The 14,229-nt window shown below is 47.1% G+C and overlaps 1 long non-coding RNA gene across 2 annotated transcripts in view; it reads left to right on the top strand.

Moving 5' to 3' along the window:
- LOC118498083 overlaps positions 1–14,229 on the top strand; it is a 98,318-nt gene that overhangs the window by 8,737 nt on the left and 75,352 nt on the right. Inside the window, exons 6-7 of one of the 2 annotated variants that reach the window (XR_004900614.1) lie at positions 1,118–1,174; positions 1,300–1,573. The exons of the other annotated variant lie outside the window; for it this stretch is intronic. This is a non-coding gene — a long non-coding RNA (uncharacterized LOC118498083). Of the gene's footprint in view, positions 1–1,117; positions 1,175–1,299; positions 1,574–14,229 lie in introns of those variants that run through there. 2 annotated transcript variants of the gene reach the window in all.

Here is a 14,229-nt window from a genome sequence, read left to right as displayed (position 1 = left end):
CCTCTATGCCTGTCCGCTGAGGGTTTGGGGATATATTTAGGCAGGTGTGGAAGATTTCTGCTCTCCGGCTCTCTCTGTGAGCCTGGGGTTGGCAGGGGAAGGGGGGCGGGGAATGTCTGTGACTCTAGGGGACAAAACAGAGGACCTCAGGACAACTACAGAGAAACACTCATCAGCAGTCAAGCTGTAGGGTGACAGGTATCACCTTCTGGTTTCTGACTCCCAACCACCCTCAAGGTGAAAGGAGCTCTTTTGCCTCCACTTGTGTGTGGGGGTGGGGGGGTGGCAGAGACTGAGAGGGGAAGAGTGCTGGGTGGGGGACAGAGTATGGGGGGGCAAGGCAGGTAGGGGAACTTTAGGGGAAGGGGTAGGAGGACTGAGTGGGATGGGAGTTTGTGGGGGTGTAAGGTGAGAGTGTAAAACCAGAGTATAGATGAAGGGGTGGGGTGGGGGAGCAGGTGTTAGCAGAAGGTGAACGGGGTGGGAGGGGAGCCGATGGCCGGGGCAGCAAGGGAGCAGAGATGGGGGAAAGTGAGGAGGTGGGAGTTAGTTTGACTGGGGGGAGCATGTACCTGGGGGCTGGGGCAGGGGGTGCAGAAAAGTGGGGGTGAGCAAGGAGTGCCAGTGCTGCTGGGCTGAGAAGTGCTAGATGTGGCAGTGCAGTTTGAGGGGCAGAGGTGTGGCTGGAGGCGAGGCCCGCAGGAGGGAGGCTAAATTTAGCCCTTGCTCAGACTGGGGTGGGTAGGTATGAGGGTAGATAGTAGGGCTGAGTCTTGCCTCCCTCCTGCCCTTACAGCCTCTCCCAGGCTTTGAAGATGCTGACAAATGCGTTGATCCCAGGTTGGCAGGAGGGCTTGGGACCCCACCTAATGGCCACTGCCTGGCAGGCAGGATGTGGGGTTCTCTCCTGGCGAGCTGGGGAGAGGGTAGCCTGCCTGGCCAGGCAGGTCTCACAGTGCCCTCTGGGCTCCAGAGCTCCCCACTGCTCCCCTCTCCAACAGTGGGGCCCTGCATGGCCCTGGATAGGCTCTCTGTGCAGCATGCCCACTGCCCCCCCCCCCCCTTGCACAGGCCACCAGTGCAGGCTTCCTCCATGTCCTCCCCATCCCCACCCTAGGCCAGTGTTGCTCCTTCCCTCCTGAGGCCCCTTGGCGCCTTCTCCCTTCCAGATGACGTGAGTTCACCCTCCCATCTCCTCCCCATCTTCAGGTGGGGGTGCCTGGGAGGAGAGGGGAAAGGGCAGGAGGGTGTCCATGGTGCAAAGTGTTTCAAAGAAGATGGAATAATTCTATTGAACAGATAGTTACTATTTGCAAGACACTGCTAAACGTGGCTATGGCTGACCCTGTTGGAAGAGGAGAGTGGACTGGACGATCCTGGTTCTCAGCCAACCAGCCCGGGTGGACAGTTATGATCTATGTTTGATTTAGCCAGGTTTCTGAAACCCCAGCTCAGAGCACTAGTCTAGAAGAATCTGGATGAGGGACGGGAGTGTCAACACCTCCCCTCCTCTCCATATTCCGAAGGGGTCTTTTAGTGAGAAAGGCAAAGGATAAGTGTGAGGGCAAAAAAACAAAAACAAAACAACAACAACAAAAGCTTTTCCTCCCCCCTTCTAAGTTCTTGTAGCTGGGCTGATAGTCAAATGAACAGAAGAAAATCCAATTTTTAGTACATTTGCATGGGGAGTTCCTAGAAGCATGAACATTTCAGAGACTGGGGCAGCACGGGCCACACGGGACACTTCCGACAAAGGAGGAAGGGTTTCTGGAGGAGAACGGGTGGGTCGCAGAAAGCTGAAGGACAGAACACATGTGGCCGGCGAGTTCTGCGTGCACGATTCGGAGACAGTGGCGTGCAGAGGGTATCCAGTGAGCAGGCCCCTGCCCGAGGCCCTCTTACTTGCTCTGCTTGACTCAGACTAGGCTAAGGGAACATCCTGGGATTTCCTTCCTGAAGCAGGTTTTTCTGTCTGAATGTCTTGAGCAGGAAAAGGGTGGGAGGAAGGTCAAAGCTTCTTTCGGAGTCTTTTGTTTCTGAATCACTAGCTTAGAATCGGTACCCTAAAAGGCAGCCTCAAGGTGGCAAAACCTGGGTCCCCTTCATCACAATGCTAGCATCCACCGAGCATTTCCTTCTATGGCAGTCCTGCGCCAGCTGCTGTATGCCCGCCACTTCCATTTTCTTGATTCCATAATGCCACAGATTATAAGACACATCATCAATTTAAAGGTGGCCTTTGGGAGAAAAGGGGACTACAATGACCTTAATACACAATGCATTGTAAGTCATACTGATTTCAGGAACAGAGTAAAATATGAGAAAAAAAAAACACAAAACCCTGAATCTTAAAAGTGAAGAAGTAAAGGGTAAGTGTAGCTCTTGCAACAGCCCGAAGAAGACTCATCCCCACTGCATGGATCACTAGCGGGACATCAGCTGGGGAGGTGTCACTGCTTGCCTGAGGCTGCAAAGCCACCGAGTGGCAGTTGGGGCTGGAACCCAGGTTCGCCTGCAGTCAGAGCCAGAAGGACCTCTGCAGACTCCGGATTTTGTCAGTGTTTCCCCAGCCCCGGCTCTGTCTTCACCTTTCCACCCTGAGCACTCCTTCCCCTGCCCTCCAAGCAGAGACTTCCAGGGGGACTATGGAATTCATTGGGGGGTGGGGGTGGGGGGAAAGGTACAAAATAGTCAAATTATCATTTTTTTCCAGATTCAAATAAAGTCTTTAAAGGGTAAAAACCACGCATGCCAGGTTTCGCTGTGCCCCGCAGGAAGTCCATGAATTCAAGGATCCCCGTATTGCTGAAAATAGAATTGTAAAAAATAAAAGGGGTGGGGGAGAAAGTGAAGGAAACTAATCCTATTAAACGTGGTAGCGTGTTTCTGTGGCACGCAGGGAGAGATTAAGCACAGGAAAGGGGATAAGTGCTGCTTCAGTTTCACTAAACTAATGTGACAACTTGTCATTGGAAATCTTTGCAGCTTGTTAGGAGACGGCTAGCTGATTCAGTGGGGTTTTCTATCCTTCCCTTTGTGTCTCCCATGCGGTGTTTTTTTTTTTTAATTTTCTTTCTTTTCCTGTTTCTTTCTTGCCATGCTGCTCTATTTTGCTTTCTAATCCTTCATGTCTCCTTCAAGTCAAAACATTTAGCTGGCTCTAATCAAGATTTGGTTTTGAAGATGCCCCTTGACCTTGCGTGGCCCAGAGAAGCTGGGGAGCGGACAGCTTTCCGTCCTTAACCCGGGGTCTGCCCGGTGGCTTGAAAAAATGAAGCTTCTGGGGGAAAAAACTCTCATTTCAGATTTCCTTTTTCTGGAATCGTCCTCCTTTCCCTCTCCTCTTTTCGTTTTCTTGTTTTGTGCTCTTATTTTCTACTTGCATTTCATTTCCATGCCTCGGTGTCTTCTCTCACTTGCCTCTTTCTTCTGTTTTCCCAGTTTCCTTCTTTCCCGCTTTCCCGCCACTTTCTCTTTCATCTCTTTCCTAGAATTCCTTTTCCCTCTTTAATTCACTCCACTAATTCTTATTCTTTCTTTACTTCGTGGATAAAAGTTACGGATCCCCCACGGTGGTGGTTCTCACGTGGACTTGGCTCCTGGTAGAGGAGGGGCCAGTGTGGTGGGGAGGGGACCCAGGGTCTATGGTCACCGACATGCAGGGAACAAAGGGCTGATCAGAACCGAGAGGAAGCAAGCACTCTAGGCTTGGTCCCTGTCTTTCCGAAGCAGGTGTCCAGCTTGTTTGGAAACGTGGCTGCCTGCGCCTCTCTCTTTTGCCTTGGCATCACTTTCTCCTACTGTCCTCCTCCCTCCCCCGCTCCAACTTTCCCCACTGGCTTCGCACCAGAGGCTGAGATGTTGAGTCAATGGAAAAACAACATTCGCCAACATTAAAGGGAGCGTGTTTAGAAAAGGAAGGCCCTGCTGAGGTGCAGAGGAAGCCTGTACATTAACACGGGCCACCTCTTATCTGGGGCAGCTGGGCCCGAGCTGCCTGCGCTGACTCCCCGGCTTTGCCAAGAGGCCTTCAGCGGAGGGGCCGCCTGGTGGGGTGGGGGGCTGAGGCTTACCCATCGGCTTCACCGGCACTTCCAGAGACAAAAAGTCATCGCTCCCCGCCCCCCGAGATTTCATGGGAAAACCTGGACTAATAAGCAAAGTTCTGCAAAGGAAAGCACCCCTCTAGGCCCGCTCTGGACACCACTCACCATGAACCTGGCCCCTCTCATTGCCAGTCCTTCTGAGGACTCCCGGGGTCTGTGAGGACTGGCCATTCTGACCTGAACGTAAATTATGGGGAAGGACAAGCTAACGTGACCCAAAGGAGAAGAAGAAAAAGGCATGTGGCTAGGTTCACCCTGGCTCTAAATTGCTTACCGTTAAGTCTCGAGCCAGCTCTTGATGGAAAGATAAGGTAAATCCCTAATCAGTCAATAATTAACCGCAGCCCATTAATGGCCCAGTCAACCAAATCCTGCTGACACCTTCAAGAACCCTGCTTTATTGGGAGGGTTAGGTCCAGCCTTTTGATAGAAATGTCTCCTTAGCAGGCTGTAGACCCCATTCATGGATCACCATAAAAGGAGTAAAATTATTCCTGTGCCTGCCACTGCAACCTTTTCTTACATTAACTCCTCTGAATAACTTCTGGAAAAATCTCTCATAGAACAGCTTGGAGGTCCCTTCTGGTTCTAGGTCAGTTTGAATCGCATCCCTGTTGTGTTCTGATTGTTACTGCTCTGTTCTTGCTGGAGGACCATGTTTTCTCTCCTCTGCCTTGCTGGGATTCTTTTGTGGCCTATTGCTAGTGTTGTAGATAGATATTCCTGTTCTGTGCTTCTCAGTGTAAACTTCTCTTCCATGCGAGATCAAAGCAGAAACACTTTTTAAGTGATAAGCAACCACACAGCTCTCCCAAAGCATGAATGTGATTTTGAATTTTAAATAACTAAAAAAAATTAAAGGATTCTTAATATTTGATTCTGATACTTCCTGTTGATCAGGTCCTTTTTACATTGCACAAAAGCAAATTTTTTAGGAAAGGGGATTTAGGTAGGTCTTAATTTTTTTTAATTAAAATTCTTTCATTTTGCTTTGCTCTGTACAGGGCTTAATGTATTACTCTATGCTGGTAGCTGTTATACTACTAGAAGAGAAAAATCAGTGTATGTTAAGTTTGGTTTGAGTTTTTTCTAAGGTCCCGTTGTAGGTCATGACCATATGCCAATCAGTGAACTTTGTTCCTCGTTTTATCTGCTCGAGCCACTTGAAAAATGTGTCCTTTTAGATCCACAGGGAGTGGGGTATGAGAGTATGGCTGGATATGCCCCCCCCCCATCACAGGGCAAGAACAACAGAAGCCGCACGTTTTGCCACTGGCGTTATCAGTGGTGTTATTTCTGCACCTTGAAGACGGTTCGTGCAGTTACACTTCTGTTGGTTCCACGGCTCAGCCTCTGTAATCACCAACATGTGCCTCTCCTCTCCTGGTGGAACTGAGCAGTCTGGGTGCTCAGTTCATCTTGGGCTGTTCGGGGGAGTTGCCAATGAGAGGGAATTCCGCCAAGGATCTGTGACACCCTTTTCAACAAACATTAATTGAGTGGCATTTCTTTTGTTCCCAAATCACCCATCTGTCCCTTCTTATGCAACTTTCGAGTTTCAGAAAGGTGGAAGGCAAGCTTTCTTTCCGTCACACATTTGGCCTAAGAAGACAGTCTGTGAGTGACACGGTACAATCTACTGCAGACCTGGAAATAGGTCTGAAAGATTCGCTGGCCCGAAGCAACATGTTAACTATAAAACCAGTCAAATTCAGCCTTTTTTTTTCTTTTTGCCCATTACAACATCTTGCTTTTTTGAAGGCAATCAATACATGGCTAGATTCAATGTTGTTATGATTGTTTTGAGGTCCAAGTAAAAACGGGAAAAGTAAGGGAGAAATTTGTTTTTAAAAATTAGTTGTTTATTTGTAGGTACATACATTTTGGATCTAGTACTCCTCGTTTTTATGCTACTTTTTGATTGTTTTAAAATAGAGAAAAAGTATCTCACTTATGAGAGTGCTGTGAAGTAAAGCAAAGGACATACAACAAATTGTGGTCCTGTGGCTGAGATGTTAAAATAAGATTAAAAAATGGAACTGGAATCTATAGGTTGAAAGGCATTCATAATTATACGAATAATTTTTGAGTATCACAGTCAGGCTAGGGAACCTTGCCACTGGCACGTTTACTTACATTCACCAGGAAAAAATGTTTACCCCCTCGGGAATTTCTTAACGAAAAGAAAAAAATCAATCTCCATCAATGAGCAATATTTTTCTCCCCGAGGGATATTGATTTGAACATTGACTTCACAATGGGTGAGTTATTTCCCTCGGACCCCCTAGTAGGAATTGTTAGGTGACATGTCTTTCATGAGCCAATAAACATGTTGTTTCTAGCGTAGTAATCCCATCGGAAAGATTCCAACTCCTGAATTGGGGCCGGTTTGGCCCATTTGAGCTTTTGTACTTTTGTGTTAAATATTTCTATGGGATGTATTCCAAGTTTAAAAAGCATTCTCTCTCATCTTTCTACCTTGTTAAATGAGGTATGGCTTTTCCGTGCTTCCAAGGGAGGGTGGGGGAGCAGTGAATAATTCCCTTTGCTGCCTACTCCCTAACGGCGTGTCCTCTGGGCTTGTGTGTGGACCCGTGAGTCACACACCATCATGTAAAGGTCCCCGTGTTCCCCCTGCATGCAGCCGTACAGTATCAGCATCTCTAACTTTGAAAAGGGACCGGGTTTTCAATTCACCAGAGCAACCACTATGTGAAGAGCCATGTGGTGGGTGGAGATGAAGGACAGGGCAGGGGATGTAGAATCTTGTTCCGCAGATGATCCTTCTTCAATCAGTCAGTCATCTGTTTGGATGTGTGTATAATGTGTTTTCTTAAAGGGCATGTTTAGAGTTTATATGCGATTGCCTTGGGCTTATTCATCCATGCATTTACATCTCTACCACGTGTCAGACACCATGCTCAGCACTGGCGATACCAGGATAAATAAGACCCATCCGAAGCACTCACAGTGTGGTTGGGAAGACATTAGGTAGGATAGTGATGAGCATCATACATCAACACAAAATACTTAGCGGCTCTGAGGCTTATCTTTGTGGCAATTAGAGTGTTGAGGGAAGAGACGAGCCTAAGCAAGTAATGAATCAGACTCTGGGCTTAGGAGAGGGATGGAAACACGTTCATGTCCCCCCACTGCATAGTGAGAGAAATCTTCATAAGTCACCGTACCTCTCTAAGCCTTAGTTTCCTTGTCTGCAAGTTGGGGATTATAGCAACACCTGCCTTATGGGACTGTTGCGCAGCTTAACTGAGAACGCATAAAAAGGCCTCAACACTGAGCCTGGCACAAAATAAGCACTCGGTAAGTGTTCACTGGAAAGGGGTAACACTCTCTAACGTTATATTTATCGGGCGCCTACCTCGTGGGCAGACCAGCAGTTTGGCAGGAGTCTCCATGAGAGTGGAGAGGGATAGAATGACAGGCAGCTCATGCAGGCCTGGGAGGGACACACCGCCTCCATGGAGCCTGAGGTGGTCTCTTACTGTTGGAGCTCAAAGCACACGGGGAGGCCCGGTGGTGGAAGGGGCAGCAAAATTTGTCCCAACAGACGAGGAGGAGCCTGGTATGGTAGTAGTATAGTAGCGATGGCCTCAGAGGAGGGAAGAGGCAGGCAACGTGTTCACTGATGTTTTCTGAGGTCCCTCGGACTTTCCCATGGGTGCTCTTTGTCTTTCTGTGGCTGGGTTCAATCCTCTTTGTTTTCTTGGGGGACCCAGACTCCCACCTTTGCTCTGTGGCCACCCACCCCATGCTGCCTGTTGGGATGTGGGACCCCTGCTGATTGCCCAGTGGTGTGGCTAAGTCTTCATGCGTCCCTCTTCTGCCCACACTGAAACAGTCCAGCCGTTTCTTACGCCCAGTTGATGTCAGCATGCTCAGATTAAAATGCTTGCTTTGTGTTGATTAGACAGATTCATGATTTGGGAATTGTGATCATGTCACTGCGTAAAACTCTTTGTTTTGCTCTCAGGATGAAGTCCAACATCCTGAGTGTGCCCTACAAGATTTTGCATAATCTGGCCCCTGTCCACAGCTCCTGCCTCATCTCTGGAAACCCCTCACTCTCCCTGTGTCTCCACGGCACTGGCCTTCCTGTCCCCGTGGTTTCAATACCACAGGCACCTTTAGACACACGTGCCTGTCCTTGAGAGGTCTCCCAACCGCTTCTCAACAAACCTTTCCCTTTACCGAGACTCCAACTTCAATGTCTGTTGCTCACGAAAGGCCTCCCTCACTTGGGAGGTTAGAAGCTCTCACGATACCTGCTCATAACACCTACAGTTTTCCTTTATTCTGCTTCTCAGAACTGAGATGAGTAAGTCATCTGAATGCAAGCCTTGTTCATTGGTATCCCTAGGTGTCAGGGATACCACACCACGATACAGCCAGAGCCCCTGCCCACGGCGCCTGCATTTTAGTAAGTGAAGCAATGAACAAGAAACAAACAAGATAGGATGCCACGTCAGGTCACGGTACACATTCTGAAAAGAAGTTAAGCCGGGTGAGGGGACAGAGGAGACTGGCGAGAAGTTGGGGATGCTAAAGAGGGCACGGCTGTGGTTGTCTTGCTGAGTGTAGAGTCCCCAGTCCGCAGCACAAGGCCAGAATCCAGAAAGTAGCTGACAAACACTGGCTGAACGAGAAGCACACTGGTTCAGATAAACCCCACAGCGCAAAGGGCGGTAAAGAGGGCTGAGGACTTGTGTCGTTATGCTTATTTCTCCCCAGTTCCCCGACTGCACCTGGCACAATGTCGTCTGTGTGTTCCCTTCACACCTGACACGAATTCACGGCAGACTTAATTTCCTGTTAAAGTCCATTACGGTCACACCTTGTGTGGGGTGGCATTGCATACTTTCTTCTTAATTGCCAAGGGCAAAGCAGCAACTGGTTGGTGAATGAAATATTTATGCTTTGAAGTATTGGTGTTCTAATCAGTTTCTATTTATACCGATGATCAACTCTTTCTCGGCGAGGAGGAGGAGGAGGATTTTTTCCCCTCCTGTGATCTCTGTGCTTCTAAATGACTAATGAAGGCAATCTGGGCCTGGCAGATTTTGCCACAACTTGGACAGACGTGGTTCTCAGGATGTTGTTGTGTTCCTTCTCGGCTCGCCGGCTCCCTGGTTCCCACGGCGGTGATCTCATTATTGGCATTTTGTTTTCAAACGGTCATCTTCCCCATTTTTCAGGGGGGAAATCCGGGCCTTTGTGCCGCTTCAGTCTGAGGCTTCTCTCCTTAAAGGATATTTTGAAGAGCAAACATCTCCCGTGAGCTTAGTTGTTTTTTTTTATTTTGGTGCAGTGGGAGAAGGGAGTTTGTGATTTCATAATTTTCTTCTTTAGTTTGAATGAGAGAACTGGACTTTGGGGGTCCATGTGAATTGAGATCCAGACAAATGGGGTCCATTCTCGAGAGCTGGTTTAAAGAAAAATTGAGCAGCAGGAAGGAGACGAGCAATAGGAGTGGCCCCTTCCTTGTGCCTGGACCCTCTCGCCCCTCTGTGTGCCCTCCGGGCTGCACCTCTCCCCGACACGGCCTCGGCCCCTGCCCTGGGGCCTCTTCTCCTTCTGCACCAGGAGAGGACTTCGTGGCTGTGTTTGTGCCACTCTTTGGACAAGAAACACCAATCCAAGTCTGGACTGCAAGTTCATTTTGGCTCTAAGCCAATCTCTTTGAGTGGTCCCACCCCTCTCTCTCTCTCTCTCTCTGGGCATCACTCTCTTTATCTCCACCACCAGATCCCAAACTCCCCAACAGAAAATCACATATTTTCTATCTGCCCTTAACCAGCCCTCCCCTCTTCCCTCCCGGTGCATAACAATGAGGCCTTCCAACAGCCAGAATTCTCAGGATCAGTTAAGAAAAAGGTTGGAGAAAAACGGGATCTATCCCCATCCCCCACACTGCTTCCTTCCATCTTACCCATTTGTACATTTTCATTTTTATTTTTACTTACAGACACCAAGCCTCGTAAAGTCCGGGAAGCGTCTGCTTTGTTGACCAAGGTTGGCCAGAGTACACATGGCTAATGAATCTTTGTGGAATATAGGAGTCAGTGTAAAGGAAGAGGAGCCCATTCACAGGGGATTTCCACTCACTGTAAAGGAGTGAAATGAAAGCAAACTTTGGTGGTTTTTGTTTTTAACTGCGGGCCAATTGATATGGACTGAGCCATTCAATGCACTGCATTCATCAATTTTTGTCCCTGGGTTAGAGTCATGAGACTAAGACCCAGAATTCTTGGTCCCACCCCATTTGCGGCATTAAAATACACACACACACACACCCACACACACACAACCTTGGCATGTTTCGCCAACCAGGTTTTTTTTCTTTGTCTCAAAGAGGCTCAGCTGAACACTCAATTCCTCAGCCAGTGCCACGATCAAAAATGCAGTAAACCTCAGCTGCCTCAGATGATGTCACAAAACCCTTAAGAATGCTCACTGCTGAGCTGGGCACGGGTCCAGCAAACACAATTCTTTCTGCCAGTTATTCAGGGTCTTTGACAGGTTAGGTGGTCTTTTTTCTTTTTCTTTTTCTTTCCTTTTTTTTTCATCCTCTTAAAAGGCAGTTCAGTTTACCTCTAAGCAAGACATTAGCTCTGGCTGCCCCAAATAACATTTTAATTGAAGTCTCAGTCCAAACAAATGCCCGGCCTCTTTATTAACCCCCACAGTGTAATTTTTCAGCCTCAGACCGATTCGGGGGGAAACTGTCTCACTTAAACCGCCATGCAACGGAACACGACAGTTTTCCTCAATCAGTCTCTTTTCTGACCTTAATTTGAACCTTAATCTCTTTTAACCATGTTCTCTTTATGAGCTCTCCTAGCCATGGCACAATACTAATTTTCCTGTTTTGAGACTCTCGGCTTACAAAGGTATTTCGCTCCCCCTTCTGTCCCCAAATGTAACCAGGATTTCGTGGACCTTTGGGAAGGGGAAGGGAATACTTACTCTTCACATTTTTTAGGTTTAGTCGTTTAAATAGCTGCTTTGCAAAATGTTCTATAGAATCTGAGAGGGTGTATTTTTGAGGTAATGTGTACATTAAAGTTTATGTACCAAAAAAATATACTTAGCTGTCATAAAAACCTAAAAAGCCCTTTAAATGATTATAAAATATTTTTCATCAATACACAGGTCCACATGAATAAAGTAAAGTAGAAACTAAGGCTATTCTCTTGATAATTCAGGCAAAAACAATGCATTCTATTAGAAACCTCTGATCTTTGGGGGGAGACCTGAATTACCCAGATAATTGCTTCAATTCCTTTCTTCATTTGTATGCTTAGATATAAGCAATGAGTAATGACAAAGAAAATAATTTTTTCATAATGACACCTTTCCATTTTTTGACATTGGTAAAATGATCCAAATTAGGAAGAAGAAAAAAAAAGCACCCTTTTTAATAACAGTGAAAAACAAACCCACATCTCTCTATTTGGAGTCTACCTTCATATAGCAGAACTATGTAGGTAGAAAAACAGTGCTTATGATCATGTGCTCAACTAGATTTATTATAGGTTTTTGCACTTCCTGGCATTCACATGAAAGCATATTGGTTATTATTCTTTATAACCTAATTGGGGGCTTTTGTATCTTAGTTACCCCTGTGTTCTCTACTTAATACAATAGTTTGTTGATTGCAAAAAATTACATTTCTGTGACTTTAAAGTCCTAGAACGAGGATTGCCACTGAAGGCTGGGGATTCAGCCCGGTGTTCAGGAGACAGGGACCGTGTGCCTCCTGGGTGAGAGGAGGTAGGCAGCTGGGAACAATTGTCTGTCCCCTGCAGTGTTCAGTGGCACTGGCAGCGTGCTGGCACGCTAAACTTTGCCTTCATTTAACTGGTTCAGACAATTAGTGGGATTGAATCAGAGTCCTCCTGGATCATAGTTTATTATATGTTATTAAATTCCATTATTCAAGGAGTTGCTGCTTTGATTGTAAAACTTCCCGACATTTCCCACAAAGCTCCCAGCTCCGTTCCTTGAGTATTTTTCCTTTTATGTTTATCTTGTGCATCTCTGATAGACAAGGTTACCTTTTTCTTTTCTTTCCCCTTGGTAGTTATTTAAAGAGCTAAGGGCTAATTTGAAAATACGTCTTAGAAAGGACAACAAAAATGAGATGTGGAAAAAAAATGGATGAAGATTCTTAATTAGTCCATTATTTGACACGCACGATTTAACATGGTATGCTTAGCATTGTGCATTCCCGAAAAGAACAAGGCTCTTTTTTTTTTTTTTGCATCCCAAACTTTAACTCCCTCTCATTCATTATATCCCTCCTTGTCACTTTCCATTAGTTGATTGTGACATCCTTTGCTGGAAGGGCGAGCAAGCGGATTACTTCCAAACTGGTGTAAGTGACACTCAAAAGAATGCCCTAGAGGGAGTTCTGTGATAGCAACAAGCTCCTCAGCCCCTGGAGTTGGAGAATGTCATTTCAATAATATGTCGGAGTCCATTGTCACATCGTTTTTGGAGCAAGTTGTTAACTTCCCAGAAGTGGCAGGAATAGGTTTTCTGCTGGAACTTATGTGGTAGAGCATCTAACGTTGTCACTGTCACTGTTTCATTAATAATAATGATGATGATGATAATTTATTGTGCCAGTCCAATCCTTCTAACCAGCATGTTGAGTTTTACAGATGAAGAAACTGAGGACCAAAGAAGTTAAATAAATTGTCCTTTGGTCATGTAGCTGATGAGCAGCAGAGAGGAGGTTTTCATTGAGGTCTGGGGGGCTTTCCATTACAGCAGGCTACACACGCCGCACTAACTTCTAGGAAACTTCAGCACGTCTCTCTGAATGGAAAGGGTGAAGAAATGACCAAAGGACTATTTGTTTTAATGCAACCGAAAAATAGCATCACTAGGGCACCTCTACGTGGAGGTGGGAGGTGACTGAACGAGTCTGCCAGGGCCCAAGCACACGTGGATAGATTGTGCTGGCTAGGAAGTGGAGAAACTGATGCTCTGACCAGATCGGCCTGGTAGATGTGAACTGTGCCCCAGACCATGATCCCTGTCCCCCGCAACCCCTTCCCTGCTCCCAAAGGTCCAGCCCTGGGGATCATCCTCCCGGCCTTGGAACAGTGTTGTCCTGGGAAGAGCTGAGTGGTTGCAAATAAAAAATATATCCTGAGCAGGCACAGGCGAGCAAGACCCTGATGTGAACAGAGCCGGGACTAAGCCTGGCTGTCACTCCTCAGACCCTCAAACCAGCTTTTGACCTCGTAGGGTCTTCGGCTCCTGAGAAAACCAAGTTTTCTTCTTCCATCAAATTTCAGCTTCTTTCCTTCATTAAACAAGTTTTAGCTTCTTTTCCTAGTAATCCTGGAAACGTTTTGATTATAAAATAGAGAATAAGGAAAGACAGAGCAAATACATTAAATAAGAGTCACCTGTCATTCCACCATCAGAGGACAATGGGTAGTCTCATGGTAGGTATCTTCTAGCCTAGGCTGTGTGGAAGTCAGTAAAACCTGCTGGGATAGACTCTGGAAATCAGACTACCCTTCCTTCAATCTAGACACCGCTACCAGCATGTCACCTACCCTCTCTGGACCCCCCTTTGTCATTTGTAAGGAACCTCCCCACATAGAGTTGTTGTGACAATGACCTAGTGCATGTCATGGAGCTGGCCCATGAGGATCACTTATCATATCTAGTTGCCACTGCATGTGTGTTGGCCCAGTGCTCTTGTCTTACTCGCTGTTCTGCCCGTGCTCCAGCCCCCTTGACTCCAAGCCCATCCATGAGTTCACCCTCTGCTGCGATTCTGCCCCTTCCCAGTCCGTTTGGTTTGGCCTCCCCCTCACACCCCATCAGTGATTTTCTAGGTCTCAGAGTCTTTCCATGTCACCGTAACTCTAACATCAGCATTGCCAGCATCGTATTACTACTTCTGTTTGCTGGACACATTTCTACCTGGACGTCCTCCTTCTCTCATCCAGCACCGCCGCAAAGCCGGAGTGGCCCCCCTCATTTCCATCACTCTTGGCCTGCTTGAAGTGAGGGCAAGTGGAGGCACCATCAGGAGTCTGTGACCCTAAAGACAACAGCAGCATCAACCCGCACATCCGGG

Source organism: Phyllostomus discolor, chromosome 14 (assembly GCF_004126475.2).
Source record: "Phyllostomus discolor isolate MPI-MPIP mPhyDis1 chromosome 14, mPhyDis1.pri.v3, whole genome shotgun sequence".
In the NCBI taxonomy this organism is placed as follows: Eukaryota; Metazoa; Chordata; class Mammalia; order Chiroptera; family Phyllostomidae; genus Phyllostomus; species Phyllostomus discolor.
Note: the sequence above shows the minus strand (reverse complement) of the source record. Positions and strands in the feature narration are given on the sequence as shown.